Source organism: Protopterus annectens, chromosome 5.part0 (assembly GCF_019279795.1).
Source record: "Protopterus annectens isolate FY-2018-M chromosome 5.part0, PAN1.0, whole genome shotgun sequence".
In the NCBI taxonomy this organism is placed as follows: Eukaryota; Metazoa; Chordata; order Ceratodontiformes; family Protopteridae; genus Protopterus; species Protopterus annectens.
In genome coordinates, this window is record NC_056735.1 from 1,755,303,882 (window position 1) to 1,755,320,400 (window position 16,519).

Sequence of the window (16,519 nt, forward strand, 5' to 3'; positions counted from 1 at the left end):
GCTGTCTTAATTTCAGCTAACTCTTCCTTGATAGTCCTAGCTCAATTTTCTGTTCTTAACTTATCTACCACTCCCACAGGCTGCATTTTCTTACAGACAAACCAGCCTATGCTGTTGCCCCCAGATTTTGTCTAGTTGTTTTTCTTTTTCTTGACTAGCCATGACTATTCATTGACCCTAAGGAAAGCATTTTCATGGAAACTACAGCATATGCATAGATGCATGGACAAGCACACACACAGACACACACACACACACACACACACACACACACACACACACACACACACACACACACACACACACACACACACACACACACACAGACACACACACACACACACACACCCACACACACCCACACACACACACACACACACACACACACACACACACACACACACACACACACACACACATTGCCAACATAATAAGCCTACTGGTCTAAAGTTTCATATATTAGATATCTAATTACACCACAAGTCTTTTTTTCTGCTGGCAAGGTGTGTATGTGTACACAACTGTATGCATGAGTATGCATGTGTGTGTATATTTGCATGTGTGTCTGCATATTTCTGTGTGGGTATTTCTGCACACATGTGCATGCAGGTGTATATATGTGTGTGTATGAAAGATAATGCTGCAATTTTGGACTACTTCTTTATGTTTTGTTTCTAAACTATTTAAGGTTGTGAAACTGAATAATAAAATGTTTTTGAATTGACAGGAGGCTTGTTTGTTGATTTTAAAGATATTATGATCACCAAAGGAATGCATACCTATATCTCTTTAATTATATTACATTCTGTAGTTTATTTATGAGCAGGTTTTCAAGTGCATATTTTATTATTTTGTAGTTATTGTCTGCTTAGTATATGGCATTGGTTATACTTCAAAAGAGTATTTTTTTAAAGATTAAATGGCCACTAATTTTTTTTCTTTTTATAAAATACATGCCGTTGTTTAAACATCAATAAAAATTATTTTAAATAAAAAAGACTAACACCGGGATTCATGAAGCTTGTGCCAGGTGCAGGCGTAGCTTAGGCGGTATAATGCCAAATATGGCCGCCGAGCAATTCAGGTACGATCCAATTCCACGTGCACTACCAGCGTACGCCAGATCTGTGCAGCTCTCGGCTCAGGTATGCTAATCACCCCATGCGCAGTACTGCAGCATGCAAATGAAGGTACATAGCGATTCATGGTGTAGGCATAGCTTAAGCCTACAGAAATGTAAACCAAAAATAAAAACGGTTTACATTTTGCCAAACAGAACATCGGAGCCATGAAAGTGGACCAGACTCAAGTATTACAAAGTTAACATATGCCAATGGCTAAATATACAGCCAATGGCATAAGAAAAGATGCACAACACATAAAAAAATAACATTTAATGTCATGGCCACAGTAACGCAAAGTACAACCACAGGGCATGTGTGCGCAAATGTGAACACAAGGAAAATATATACAAATGTCATAAAATTGCAATGTAACACAAATCATGATTTCACCATAATAGTCAATGGTATGCATGCTACACCACAACCAAGCTGCAAGGGTTGCTAAGGGTCTGTGACAGTGTTCAGCATGGTAACTATGAATTAGTAGTCAATGCCATGCAAATGAGGCAAGTAATAGTGAATCACAAACGTCCCGCCGGCCTAAGGATGTACCCTACGGCGCAGTGCTACAACACCGAGGAGTGGTCTGAAGGAATACATGACATCAGCAGTGGGGTGTGCCACCGTAGCTGTAAGCACATTGGAGGAATGCAAATCCGGGCTGCCCATTTCTAAGCAAAGCCACAGGATAGGGGTGTGGATGTAGGTATAGCTTTGCTTAGCTGAGAGCACACATGGTACCCAAAAGCGCATGTGCACGTGGATGAAAAAGTGCCCGAAACCCGGTAAGTGGATGCCCACTCCACACACCACAGCTCAAAAAGGAAGTTTAGGGGAAGACAATAAGGAAATGCCGTAGTAGGGTAATTGGAGTACAACTGAGCAATTAACATCTATTAACTCACAGTGGGCCATTGACTGCAGCTAACAAGGCTGCTAGCAGCAACCTGCAGAACAGGATAAGGGAGGTGTCAGATTGCAAAGAAAAGAGAACTGTAACCGCAGAGCAAAGCAAACCTGCAGTAGATCGGCTATAGAACACATTTCGCAAGACAATCCTGGTTTGGGAAAGTACAAAACAAGAAAGCAGGCTGCTGGATGCATGCCAGACAATGGGAGGGGAATTGTTAACAAAAGTTAAGGCAAGGGCAAGAGGTAATCCATGGCAGCTAAATGTAATTCAACACCAAAGGCACCACAATAGCAGTACCTGTGGTAAAACACATAAGATACCTTGCAGCTCCGATTGTACATACACACCCTATGACATCATCAGTGTTCAAAGCACAATAGTATAAAGTGTGAAGGCACCTCACACACACTTGTGTATTCCCAAACACTGCACCATTGGTGTAAACAGATGGGGAACTTTTACAATGTACTTGTTGGGAGCTGCCATAGCTGTGATTCATCACCATGTGTTGGAGACTGAAGGTGTTGTGGAGGATGATGCTGACAACCACCTCAGGCCCTTGAGGAGGAGAACAGTGTTCAGACCAAGGTTAACCTACCAGGGGCTACATGATCTGGAGATAGTAGAGCATTACAGGGTGGACAGGGACATCATACAGCAAATAGTTGAGCTGTGCCGGCCAATCCTGAGATCCAGAAACAACAGAGGGGAACCCATCCCAGTGGACACAAAGGTATGTGTAAGCTTGAGAATACTAGCCACAGGCACCTTTAAAAGGCCAACTGGAGATATCATGGGGATTTCACAGGTATCAGCAACCAGGGTACTCCACCAGTTCCTGGATGCCATGTTACCACATGTCAATGAGCATATATACTTTCCCCGAACTCGGGAGGAGTTGGCCAGCAATATGCGTCTCTTCCACCATGTGGCACACTACCCGGAGGTACTGGGTGCAATAGACTGCATGCACATACATATCAAGTCACCACCCGGTGAGCATGGTAGGTGCTACATAATCTGCAAGGGATGCCACTCCAACTGCCAGGTCGTGTGCAATGCCCAGGGAATTATCACAGATGTGTGTGCTGGCAGCCCTGGAAGCTACCATGACTCCCACATCTGGCATGCCTCATAGCTGTATCAGGTATTTGTCAGGGGGGACATCCCATATGGCCACCTTGTGGGGGATGCTGGCTATGCACTGGAGCCGCGGATGATGACTCCCATCAGAAATGCACACACACCCATGCAAGAACACCATAATGAGGCACACACACAAACCAGAATCATCATAGAGCATGTGTTTGGGATGCTGAAATCATGGTTCCATTGCTTGGACATATCTGGTGGAGCCTTACAGTACTCTCCAGGCGCGTGTGCCCACATCTTTATAGTATGTGCCATGCTACATAATATGATCCTGTGGAAACAGCTGCAGCAGGGACATAATGGTGAAGGCACTCACAGCCCACCGAAATTGCCAAGGCCATCACAGGCACAGAGGGATTCAGACCACGAACACCCTGTGCCAGCCCCAGTAGGCAGACAGAGGCGTGCCCAATATGCCCACGCCTTGGAAAACAGGGAACATATAGAACATACACTGACAGTGTAGGCCCCTACAGACTGACACACTTCTCCATCTGCACATACAGTAAAATGGATGGCACACACACACACAGCCAATAAAATAAATTACAAAGTAAATTGTAATGTATAGGTGGCCTACTGTGTGAATCCTACATAGGCAGCCCTCAACTATTGCACACACAACAGCTATTGGAACAAGGAAAGTCAACACCTGAACAGTAAACGAAGCTAACAGCATATGTTGATACTGTATGTATAGGTTCCTAGGTACATCGGTAGGTACATGCCCGATTGTCAAAGGCCATTCATCAGCCTAGGCAAAATGTGTTTGCTATCGCCACCCCATCGATTAACTAATTGTCCATCTGTGGAGCAGAGCCAATTGCGGGATCCATGTGTGTAACCACTGTTTCCCACCTACTCTGCATGGATTCCCCGGTGTGTTAATGAGGGGCTCCATATAATGTAATCAGGAATGTAGTGCCAAAGCATGGGGAGTACCCATGACAGGTATCTGTCACCCCAGCATTCTCCAGTTATGGTTGTGTCAAGGTGTAGCACATTACAGTGTGTGGCTCACTGTGACATAGATTCCCAATGCTGGAGCACATCCATTAAACATCACTTGGACATACCATTAATAGGTATCATCCATATGTAAACTAACTGAGTTACACATTTGATTGCAGTATGGAGGAACAGCTGTAGTACAGTCCACATACAAAACACCATAACACTTGTACAAATCCCAGATGACCAAGTGGTAAAGCCACTGACTGTGTCGTGCATGTTCCCGGTTCCACGTCCTGTAAGGTCTGTTACGTAATCCCGATGGCACGAATAATGGATGTTGGATGCAGGTCATTAGAGCACGTTTAAGCACATGTTAGCGGGTTTATGTGGCGGCAAGTGATGGTAAGTGTCATTTAAACATGACTACACGGATATGCGCAAAACAGGTCTAAGCTTTGCTGAATTTCATGCAGATCACAGTCAAAGATGTCCAGAAAAGGTGAAACAAGCATTATTCACCTTTGTACTAATAGTGCCTGCTCTGAGAGGTAAAACGACCACTTCCAAGAGTAGAACATGCAACCATGTACACAATCACCTACCACTAAGCTACCTGAGATGTACCAATGGCAGGTGTGTATTGTGACATGTTAAAACACAAAAGGGCGGAGTTCAGGAAACAGTATACACTGCCATGTACCCAACGAAAGGTGTGTTCACTCTCTCTCTCTCTCTCTCTCTATATATATATATATATATATATATAGATAGATATATATATAATAGGGATAGAAAGGGTGATAGAGAGATGTATGTCGATATATACGGGTATACATATATCTGCAAATATATAGACAGTTTAATGACATGTACACAACCATGGAGGTACAAATAAATAGGATACTGTCAACTACCGAATGCTTTACATACCGACACGCGTAATCACGAGGCTTAAAGACCGAAAGACCACAGTACCGGAACACTAGAACCACGAGTAATATTATCACGATGTTAAGGGACATTTAGTTATTGCTGCTGGTGCTGCGGTCCAGGTAGGTACTGTGTTTAAGTGTGTTTCTGATTGCTGTAGTGTGTGTAAGTGTGTGTTGAGAGTGTGGTGTGTGTTTCCATGGGACTGTAATGTGTGTGTGTGTGTGTGTGTGTGTGTGTGTGTGTGTGTGTGTGTGTGTGTGTGTGTGTGTGTGTGTGTGTGTGTGTGTGTGTGTGTTTGCATCATGTGTCTGTTCGTGCTAACTTGGAGGTAGATTATTACAGTAGGTGTGGTCATAGCTGGCCTTAGGCATACGGTTGCCATGTGTCCCACTTTGAGAGGGACAGTCCCTCTTTGGGCAGTTGTGTCCTGACAAAAAATATTAAAAAGGGCAAATGTCCTGAGATTGTAGGACATAATTATGTCCCATATATTATGTAATAGTTGCATTAAATAGTTATTCCTGTATCTAAAATACGTAAATGTTACAAGAAACATAATAAGCAACTAAAGTGCTACAAGAATAAGGTTTTATTTAGGACAAAAGTAAGTTCTATCCTTTGTACTGACAGTGGGTATGTGTCGGCCTCGAAACCCCGATGTGTGTCCTGCAAATGTCCCACTATGGCCATTTGAAAAGGTGGCAACCCGAGCCAAAGAGGTTCAGTCACCAACACAACTGCAATGAGTGCAAATATCTGTGACAGAAATACATGAAAGAAACAACTTTGGTGCAACTGCCAAAAAATTCAATGACACAAGAATACCACATCAAGAACTTTATAATATAAATCTCAGTGAATGATGAAGGGTGTAGATCTGAAAGCTTTATATTATAAAGTTCTTGGTCTGGTATTCTTGTGTCACAGAAATACACGAGACAGCTTTCATGTAGCAACATTTCCTTACATATCGATGTATTTCTGGAGGGATTGAAGGATCAACATCACCTGCATGCTATATAGGAACCAATTAACAATGGCTTAATGAATAAGCCTGCAATAACCATAGTATTAGTCTACTAAATGATAGATATTCAATTAGGGAAGGAGCCCCCACACACATATGGAATATGTATAAATGCAGTCCCCACAAACCTTTATCTGCTACGTACACCCACCTACATCTCCCCCACACCCGAAACAATTGCAATACAGACTGTAATAACATCACAAACATCCACTCACTCAATGACATCTGCAGAAGTGTTAACATACCTTGTGAGAGACACACTTGTAATGGCGCCATGTGAAATCATTGCTGTTGTACAATGGAACAGATGCCGATGGTACAGGTTTTGTTTGCAATAGTCTCGTATCAGACAGTTGAGATAACAGCTACACTCATATGTAGAACTACATACTCTAGCCATCACACACAATCCATGGGGGACATGAATTCAAAATATCTGTATCTCTCCATATAGCAGTTGCAATTCATCACAATAAAACACATCCAGACTGTCTTCCTCGAAGGTAGGGCAAAAGGACAACGCCCAAGTGGAGTATTCTGTTATACCCCACTGTTGCCATGTAATTGGCTAATGGAGTAGCTGCACAGCTGATGTGCATGTAATAATTTACTCTGGAACACCAATGGGTGGCAGGATACCATATGTTACAGGTATCTACGTATAAAATGATGGCTTGCCATACATTCAAACCGTATGCTCATACCATAGAACCGTTTAAACAGGAAAGGAGTAACACAGATATTTTCATAAACTCGGACCACTAAAAAGGTATGTAGAACACTCAGTATGTTAGTGTATGTAGTACCTGTTCTGTATTAATGAAAGTGTATGCAATGCATACAGTGGGAAAAGGTATTATGTAGTGATGTCTTGTTGAGCATAGTAACGCTTGTAGAAATTGTGTGTACTGCTGTGGGCCACAAGGTAAACACCTCATACACCACAAGGGATGCTACATAAGGGCTTTAAACATAACAATTCCACTCCAGCCGCTGTCAGTGGTAGGGTTTGTCTAACAAGTACGTGCCATAACAGGGGATAGTATATGTTGATATACTGTAACAGTAGGCATATGTATGGGCGTATAATGAGAATAACATGCCTAAGGTGGTCCTGCTGTGCAATTATGCTTTACATTATGGGATATTGTTTCAAAAATGTGAAATGTACAGTATTGTAGGTAGATATGTCAAATATTTTACATAGCATTACTGTTATATTATGCAAACATAAAGTATGTCTATTGGCATGTACAATACACAATAACAGGATACATATGGCTTGTAGTCACCAGACAGCGTAACAGCATGATAGCTAATTGAAATGGAAGAGCTACTCAATTATCCATGCACAAAGGACATGTAATAGCTTCATAGGTTCATAGTTAGGTACTATGCTGTCTGGCCAAGTCCATTTGTAAGCCCAACTACAGTGTTCTCACTGGTGGCACCTCCCTAGGTTAGTGTCTTGTGCCTGTGAACAGCAGAGCCATTTGTTTCCTGCACCTGTGTACAGTACAGCCACTGCAGTAATCCCTGGCGTACATGTCTGTCTCCCATCCACCCATCGAGGTATCTCATGAAGAGTGCTAGTGAGGGTCCCTGCCTGATGTGCATAGGAATCATGTTCCAAAGCATGGTGAGTGTCCGGTTCAGGAATGTATCCCTCCAGCACGTCCTACTCATCGTTGCATTTGGATACATATCCCAGAGCATGTTGCTCTCAGTGGCTTTTGCTTATGTTGCTTATGTGGAGCATATCCATCAATATTGTTGTGGACATGGGCCTTGTATGTTCAGCAAAGGTCACCTCTGAGTATGCAGTATGCAAATGAGTACAGTTGGGGTTTCTGTAGTTGTGCTGCATATGTCATCCTTCGGAGGTGAGTAATCCTGTTGGTATGTTAATGTTGTGGTATTTAAAGCCGTTGCTGTTCCGTAAGGTACACCCCAAATGGGGTGTTGTACCCTTGAACGTGTTTCATAAGTCAGGAGTATAGAGGTACAATGGCTGCCTTTGTTCTGGCTACAAACCCATTACAGATTAGGGTGGCCACTTAGAAGGATATCCATGCCACCTTGGCAATATGGTTATCAAAGGAGTGGGTGCTATCTACGTGTGTACTAAGATCCCTTATAATGTCTTATGTATGTAGGGGACTACCACCTATGTGATAGTCAGTGGGTGATTGGTGTAATCGAAAGGGGATGTCTATGCACCTTGTGGCATGCATCTTGAGGCCATGTTATCGACACCAGGTATCCGTCACAGTGACACCCTTATGGAGGGTGTCTGTATCAGCTGGTAAATCAATCATGGCTCCTAGTTTGCAGTCGTCTCGAAACCTATTCAGGGAAAGTCCTTCTGTGCTATCCTGTACCTCAGGGAAGCATATACCGAACATGGGGGCCCTATGACTGAGGACTGGGGTACACCAATTGTAACTGATGTACAGTAGGAACTATGGTATGCTACCCCCACTGTGTGTGTCCTGTCCGTGAGCCACTTTGCATAACATCTCGAGACGTAGGGGTCGATGTGCAGGTGGATGTGTATATTGGCAATACCAGAATGAGAAACGGTGTTGAAAGCCAATGAGAGGACAAGGTAGGCTGTGTGGACCTCCTTACCATCATCTACTACCTTGGTAACTGTCTCAAAGGACCCCACCAGGTGTAGGAGCCATGGTCTGGCCCTAAGAAATACAACCTGGGTGGTATCAAAGGTTTGGAGGCCACCAATGTCTCTGTGAATGACTTCCATGATGATGTGCTCCATAGCCTTGCAGAACAGTCTAGTCAGGTGTATAGGGCAATAGTTCCTCTGGTCCATTGTGGCGCCACCTTTGTGGAGTGTGATAACTGTTGCTGTGTGCCATTCAGGGGCCACAATGCCTGATACAAGGCTATTAGTGAATTTGGTGCCCAAGTGGGGAGCCATATCTTTCTGAGGTTTGTATAAATCGCAGCCTAGGATGTTGGACAGTCACATGGAGTCTGTGTTCCCGGCTTTAGAGAGTCCTGTATAGATTTGGGGCCTTTACGGTGTGAGAGGGGTGTAAAGTTAGCATTGAACCTATCTGCCAGGATGTTGCCAATGTCAGTCGGTTCTGTAATGTTCCTGCCTAACCATTGTATGTCGGAGCAGATGTGGGTATTACCATTGAGAGTAGTGACATACCTCCATAACGCTTTGTGGTAGTCCTTGGAATGTGTCACAGTAATGTTTACGTAGCTAGCTTTGGAGGATGTGATAAGGGATCTCAAATTCCTACTGTGGCTGACCAGGGAGCTACCCCACCCATGGGATTGTACTCTACTTTTCAACAGTCTCCTCCTTCTGTTGTACATTATGTCCATGGCAGTGGACCCCCAGAGGGGTGTCCATTATCTGGTGGGTACCGTCATGGCTCTGTTTGGGATAGCACGATCCATGCAGTTGTGTAAGTGCTAATGAAGTGCAGTTGTGTATGTTTCAGCATTTGTAACTATATTGTCCATCTGCACGGGTGTCATGACGTTTACTACTGCTGTCTTAAGAAGCCTGAAGTTGGCTTTGTAGAAATATTGTACTGTGTTTTCTGTGAAGGGTGTGGTGCTGGGATGTGGATAACAAGGGTGATTAGCATACGTTCAGAACTGACCAACGAGGGGATAACCCCAGGTGTGGAACACCAGTCACACATGTTGGTAATGTCCAGGTCTAGGATATTGTTGGCCTTTGTGGTGGTGTGTATAGGTTGATCCAGCCGATTGGAGGCTATGAATCCCAGAAAGTGTTGGCCTAATGTGTCATTACATAAGTAGGTATCACAGTTAAGTGTGGGGTAGTGTCAGTCTCACATCAGTAGTTCCCGTTTGAACCCTACTTTCCAGTGCACCAAGAAATGAGGGCCGTTAACCATGGGGTATGGTGTGGAATCCGTAGCAAGCTACAATTTGTATAGCAGTTCTGGCCACAGTTAGTTGCACTTGGATTACCTCTGATGCATAGTGCTAAGCAACCAGCCTGGAGGTGTGTACATCCTTGTGAAATATGGACACACCTCCGCCGTAGGTGTTCCGGTCCTGGTTACATGACTGAAAGGTGTGGTCTGCATAATAGCCTGTCAGTGCAGGGGTGCTCTCCGGAGCCTAGAAGCAGAGATATCAAAGTGGTCCATTATAAGGAGTGCCTCAGCTGAGTGTGTTAGAGATGAAGATGTCAAGCATTGAGTAACATTACCCTCAGGTTTTGCTTGCCTGTTCCTGTTCTGGTGGTGAATATGTTATTTGAAATGTGTCTAAAACAGGCAGTATAGTAGCAGCAAGAGCCTTAGATGTTATCCATAATCCCAGGGCTGACAGGTGCAGGTCATCTGTGCCAAAGCATTGTGTTTTGTTGACCATGTCATTCAAAGCAGACAGATACTGGATACCCTTGGAATGACAGCAGAAGCATAGGCAACTGTTGAAGTGAATAATTCAGTTGTTGTACTGTGGTATTAGTCTGGACTAATGCAGAAAGCTTCTCAGGGCTTGGGCGATACCTGCATGGGCTACAAGATCGGAGAGCTATTGCATGTCCCTGTACATGTAGTCCAGGAAGTTACATCTCAGGGCATTAACACTAACATGGAGAATGACAGTCATATTATACCTGTTGAGAAGTGACCTGAGTGCATAGGTTATGTTGCGGATCCTGTTACCCGACAGCCAGATGAAAGTGACTATTGCCTTGTGTAGTCTGCTGAGTGGGACATCAGTGTGACCACCTACAGAGTCACCTATGACTGGTGTGTTGGGTTTGTTATAACACCCTATTGGCTGTAGTTGATGGGCACACATGAGTCTGTGGGCTATAAGTAATTGGTGTTGTGTTTGGTGATGGGGGCTGCCTCTGTTGCCTACACAGAGTAGTATGGAGAGGCTCTGCAAATCTTGTAGTCTTACTATGTGTGGCCTGTGGTGGTGGAGATCTAGTGAGACTATGTGATGAGTGGGGTGTGGTGCAAACGTTTAACATCCCCACATGATTGTCAGGTTCAGTCTGGGTTGGAGAGAGCATTACCTCCAGCATGGTTACATATGTGCATCTCCCACAGGCTGTAGTGTCATATGTTAGGAGGTGAGCATTGACTGTATACATGACACAATTGCTATATTGCCTCATGTTGCCCATATTCATCATATACACAGGCAATAACACTGGTAATTGACACTTGGACATACCTGTATATTCAACCATTTCTCACAAGATATGTGAGGTAAGTGTGTACAACAGCTGTTGTACTGTAAGCAAGCTGGAAATGTAAGGACAAACGGTGTTTACCTGTAGGAAATGAGTAGGATTGAGTGCTATAGTAATTAGTAGCTCATGAAGTGCTTACATGTTCTGAACAAGTGCTGAGCATGAATAAGCAATACAGATAGGGTGTTGGATAACATAAACTCACTGCCCCCCAACAGGTACACAATCACATATCCATGAACACTACAGAGCCCCTATGATAACTATGTACCATAACTTGTACCATAAATATGATGGTACAAGGTGCACTCAGGCTGCATGTGACCTGTCCAAATCCCTGGTCGTATAATACACATATGGCAAAACAGTTTGCTCTACACATACACTTCCATGTAAAACATAGGTTCATGTCAGTCTGTGAAAACACTGAATGGAGCACACCAACAGTTATCACAACCCACAAAGTGGAGACACCACTCCTAATGGGAGGCACTGCACTATTACCCTGCTGAGTATGGTCTGAAAGTCTATGAACCTTAATCAACATAGATGTTGTTAACAGTACAGATGTAGATGACTGTACGGATGAATTCACACTGCATAGCATACCTGTGACAGGTCATAGGACATCATCACCCATACTGTGTTCCACCTACACTCAGTATACTCGATGTACCTTCATATGTCACAGGAGTGTTCTACCATTGGCCTGTTGACAGAAGCAACATTACAAAAGTTGTATGAGTGACATGTGCATATCACACCAGTGGCAGCTGCAGTAAAACAGAGTTAATGTTTTGTACTCCCTCCTCATTGTAGCCCATACCACACAGACAAATGGGAGGCATCTGCGTATGTAAGTATGTGAATGGCCATGACCTAGGAGCAATAGCTGACTCAGTGTTGTGGACAACATACAGACTGGGCTTTGTGGGTGAGGTGTGTGACATATGTGCACAATCTGACAGCTGCTTATTGCATTGTCACTGCTATGTTAATAACTCTGTACCCATTAACTACCACCTAGGCAGCGGTCAACATTATGGACACTGTGTGTAAGGGATGGTGCTGTGCAGTTTACCTCCCTGAGCTAGTGACATCACCAGGCCTATTAGGTAGTCATAAGAGGCAACCCAAGTCATGACAGGGTGCCAGCCATACTCAGCACTCAAGTGACCAATATCGGATCACATATCACCTTTAAGGGGTATTGGCCATGCTTGGATGGGCGACACCAACCTACACAATCCTCATCCCCACTATGCAGCATGCTGCCTACCATGCATAAAGACATGTGCAACACTGTGATGTTGGACATGCTACATGTACATATCCTGATCTGAAAGACATACGTCATGGACAGCCACCTTCCTAGTACAAGGATCGCCACATGCTGGACAGATCCCTGTGCCATACATGTTACATACTCCTGCCATACCATGCAACCCTGTCCAGCAAAGCTGCACATGTCATCTCTGTCATACATGGTGCGATGACCACATGGTAGATGTATCATTAACTGTCTGGATCAGTAATGTGGCACTGATTCACTTGTCGGCGGGAACATGGCTGTCAGATACAGCTAGAAAACCTTACATCCTATGCCCATACATGGCCCAGGGCATACACACTACTACATGATCTTGGCCGTACATGCTATAGTTGACAAGCATCCCTGCGAATACCATCCGGCTAGCCATTGTCCCATGTGTATCACATGTGCAACACAGGTGATATGTGGCAAGATGTTGAACTGCTGTACAGTGCCGTGTAGATGTATATGGCAAAACACATGCATGTAAAGGTTTCCATGTGCATGTCTGCATTGTCACTACTCATGTCCGTTAAGGCAGTGTATGTGATGATATGTGACATATACACCACATCAAGGTCAACAGCATTAATGTGGACACATACAGGCATGTGCTGATAGGTAAGAACACCAGTACAGTCAAACAGACATGCCCACATCAAGACAGCATTCACATGGAGTATGAGCAATGTAATGAGGTGACACACATATATGGTGATAATATCCAATCCCCATCGGGTGTTATATGTGTGTGACACAAACATGTCAGTCGTGTCAGTGTCATGACGATTTGCAAAGACAATTGTTCATATGTACTAAATGTAATACACGTGTGTATGCAGCTGTAAATCTGTGCATCTCTGAGATGCTGTGACCTGTCTCCATCATTATGTCTTCCAGATAATGCCTCGCTCACAACTGCCAGCATATAGCCGCTTGGAGGATGATGCCCTCATACCATACCTCCAGGATAACTATGAGGTATTGTTCAGCCATGTGCCACAGCATGCCCAGCAGCGTGATGACCTGTGGCAGGAACTTCGCAGGAGGGTTAATGATGTAGGTGGCCATAACCGCACCTACCAGCAGGTGCGCAGACACTGCACAGACCTGATCCGACATGCGAAACAGTGTGCCAATGCAATCGCCAGGGAACAAGGTAGAACAGGTGGTGGGCCACCAACCCAGCCCCCACTCACACCTACTGAGGAGCTACTGGCCAGCCTGGGGAACCCCATCAGAACAGCATCCACAAACTCTAGCTGCCATGGTGGAGGTGGGTGTCTCCCAACCACTGAGCCTGGAGTTGCCTGGTAAGTCACTACTGCACATATAACTATTATATCCCATTTAGTCGCATTTGTCACTGTACAATATGTAATGTAACATCATATTCAAGGTATGTTTACACACATGCCGCATACTGTAGTATGCTACCCTGTGTATGCACACATGTTCATACTCCATAGTATATGCTATTGTACTGGCGAATGTGTTATCATGCACAGTGCACCCTGTAGCTGTCATACAGTCATGGATAATGATCAAACTGCTGTGTCACCCCTATACAGGTACCTCTGGCGTGCCGCAGAGACAGCAGGCCATTGCAGGTGAGACAGTTATGAGTATCATGCATGTGAATGCACAGATCTATTCACCATGTGGCCAGTTAACACATGCACACATAATGTATGGTCCAGTCATGATATACAGGTCGCATCTTTCATCAATCACACTGGCTACCCATGTGCAATATATACAAACTAAATAAAACACCAACATGAAACCACAGTAACTGTCATTGCTATATGTGTGGACAGCTGTGCATACAACGGTGGAGGTGTTGTTCAATGTAGGAATATGTACTATACATCAGAACAACACATGTGGGGTACGCAAACAGTACTACACAGTGAGCTGGGATCATGTAGTGGTCCGGCTGCAACATTGTCTCACGATCCCATAAAACATACCCCACATACCAAACATACAACCCTTTGTCTGCATAACCCTGTAGACAGTGGAGTATCTGACATCTATGGGTGTATGTCATATGGGACAACACAGACATGTGAGATAGATGGCCATCTCAAACATTTGGCCAACACATGTTCACACATGGCCATGGAGGATGGCCAGAGACATGTAGTAACACACAGTAGATGTGATGTGTATGTGTTTACACCCTGTTGCACATTGTCTACACATGGTCCAACTACAGCCTTTGTTGAATGGTTATATAGTAGATGTGGAACACTGGACATCCTAACAGCCTGTGCACAGCTTGTGGAGGTGTCACTTAATTTGACCACATAAGATGTGTTGAACATCATGACTGTGTCACAGCATGACAGTAGTCACCTGTACAGCTTCCACATACATACACAGACACCACATCAGGCCAGAGATACCGTACATTTCCCTTGCTGCTGTTGGACATCACTGTCAACTGTGCACCTTGTGTGTGTGGTACATAAATGTCATGTGGGACATGGTGTATTGACAAGTCTGCCATGTGTGGACATGGTTGCCAGGTAGCTAAGAAATGTTAGCAGTTGTGCAGGAGTGTCATCCGTATGTCTTCTGGTGACCTGTCACACATGACACAGCATGGTTTAGTGTGTATACACCTCAGTGATGTGGGCCACAATGCACAGTATTTATGTATTGTGTATGCACGCAGTCATGGCTATGCACTATGTATTCCACACTGTATAGCAATAGAGATGCCTCATGATTCCATGCAATGGCACTGTGTCTGTACTTCACACTGTATAGCAATATAGATGCCTCATACTACCCTTCAATGGTCATGCACATCTGCTAAAAGTGCATTCTATCTGTAGGGCTTACAGACAACACTGCAATGTGACACCATTACACTGCTGTACATGTGTCAGGACACCATTGTGTCAAACATGTATGCATGTCAATGCACACATCAGCAGATTACATGTCATACTACATGTTAATGTCGAGGACATATGCCTCACATCAGCCATGTGTACTGTTAACCTGTGCTGGTCCAAATGGTGTATCACAGGGATGCATGCCTACTATCATGATTGTGTGAAATGCATGGCTTCTGCTATGACACATGCTTGCTGTTGTGTGCAACCCAGGGATGTATGCTAACTACCACTATTAATGTCTGAGCTGCATGCCGTCTGCTGTATCACTTGCATGCTGCATGCCTTCTGTCATATCACATGCATGGTCTGTGTGTGTCTGTGTGTGTCTGTGTGTGCCTGTGTGTGTCTGTGTGTCTGTGTGTGTCTGTGTCTGTGTGTGTGTATCTGTGCGTGTGTGTCTGTGTGTGTGCGTCTGTGCGTGTGTGTCTGTGTGTGTGTCTCTATTGTAATGTAGAGTCCTTGTTTGCCTTCACAGGTGATGTAGGTGCGTTACCCTTCTGCGGTCCATCTGATGTTAGTGTCCCCACAGATTCTAGCAGTGATGAAGATATGCTTGAGGTACAGGCAGGGTTGTCAGGGGCTGAATCTGTGCCATTGATTGCCATCCCACCTATATCCCCCTCTTCCCCGCACACAGTTCTCATGCCAACACATGCCCCATCACCAGTGGCCATAAAGGACGGACAGTTAGTGTGTGTTAGCTTGGAACAGGAATGTGTGGTGGCTACAGAAGGTGTGTCTTCACACCATGGTGTCAGTGAAATGACTGCAGATGTGCCACACAGGCATGTGAACAGTGCTGCTCGTAGGAGGACCTCTGGCCGACATGCACCTGCAGGACAGAGTGCAGCAGCTGGTGTCACCAGACACATGTTTCAGACTGTAATGGCAGCACAGGCACATGCTGAATGGCAGAACAGAGAAGGGCAGAGGCTTCAGAGGGCTGCTATCTGTTCTTT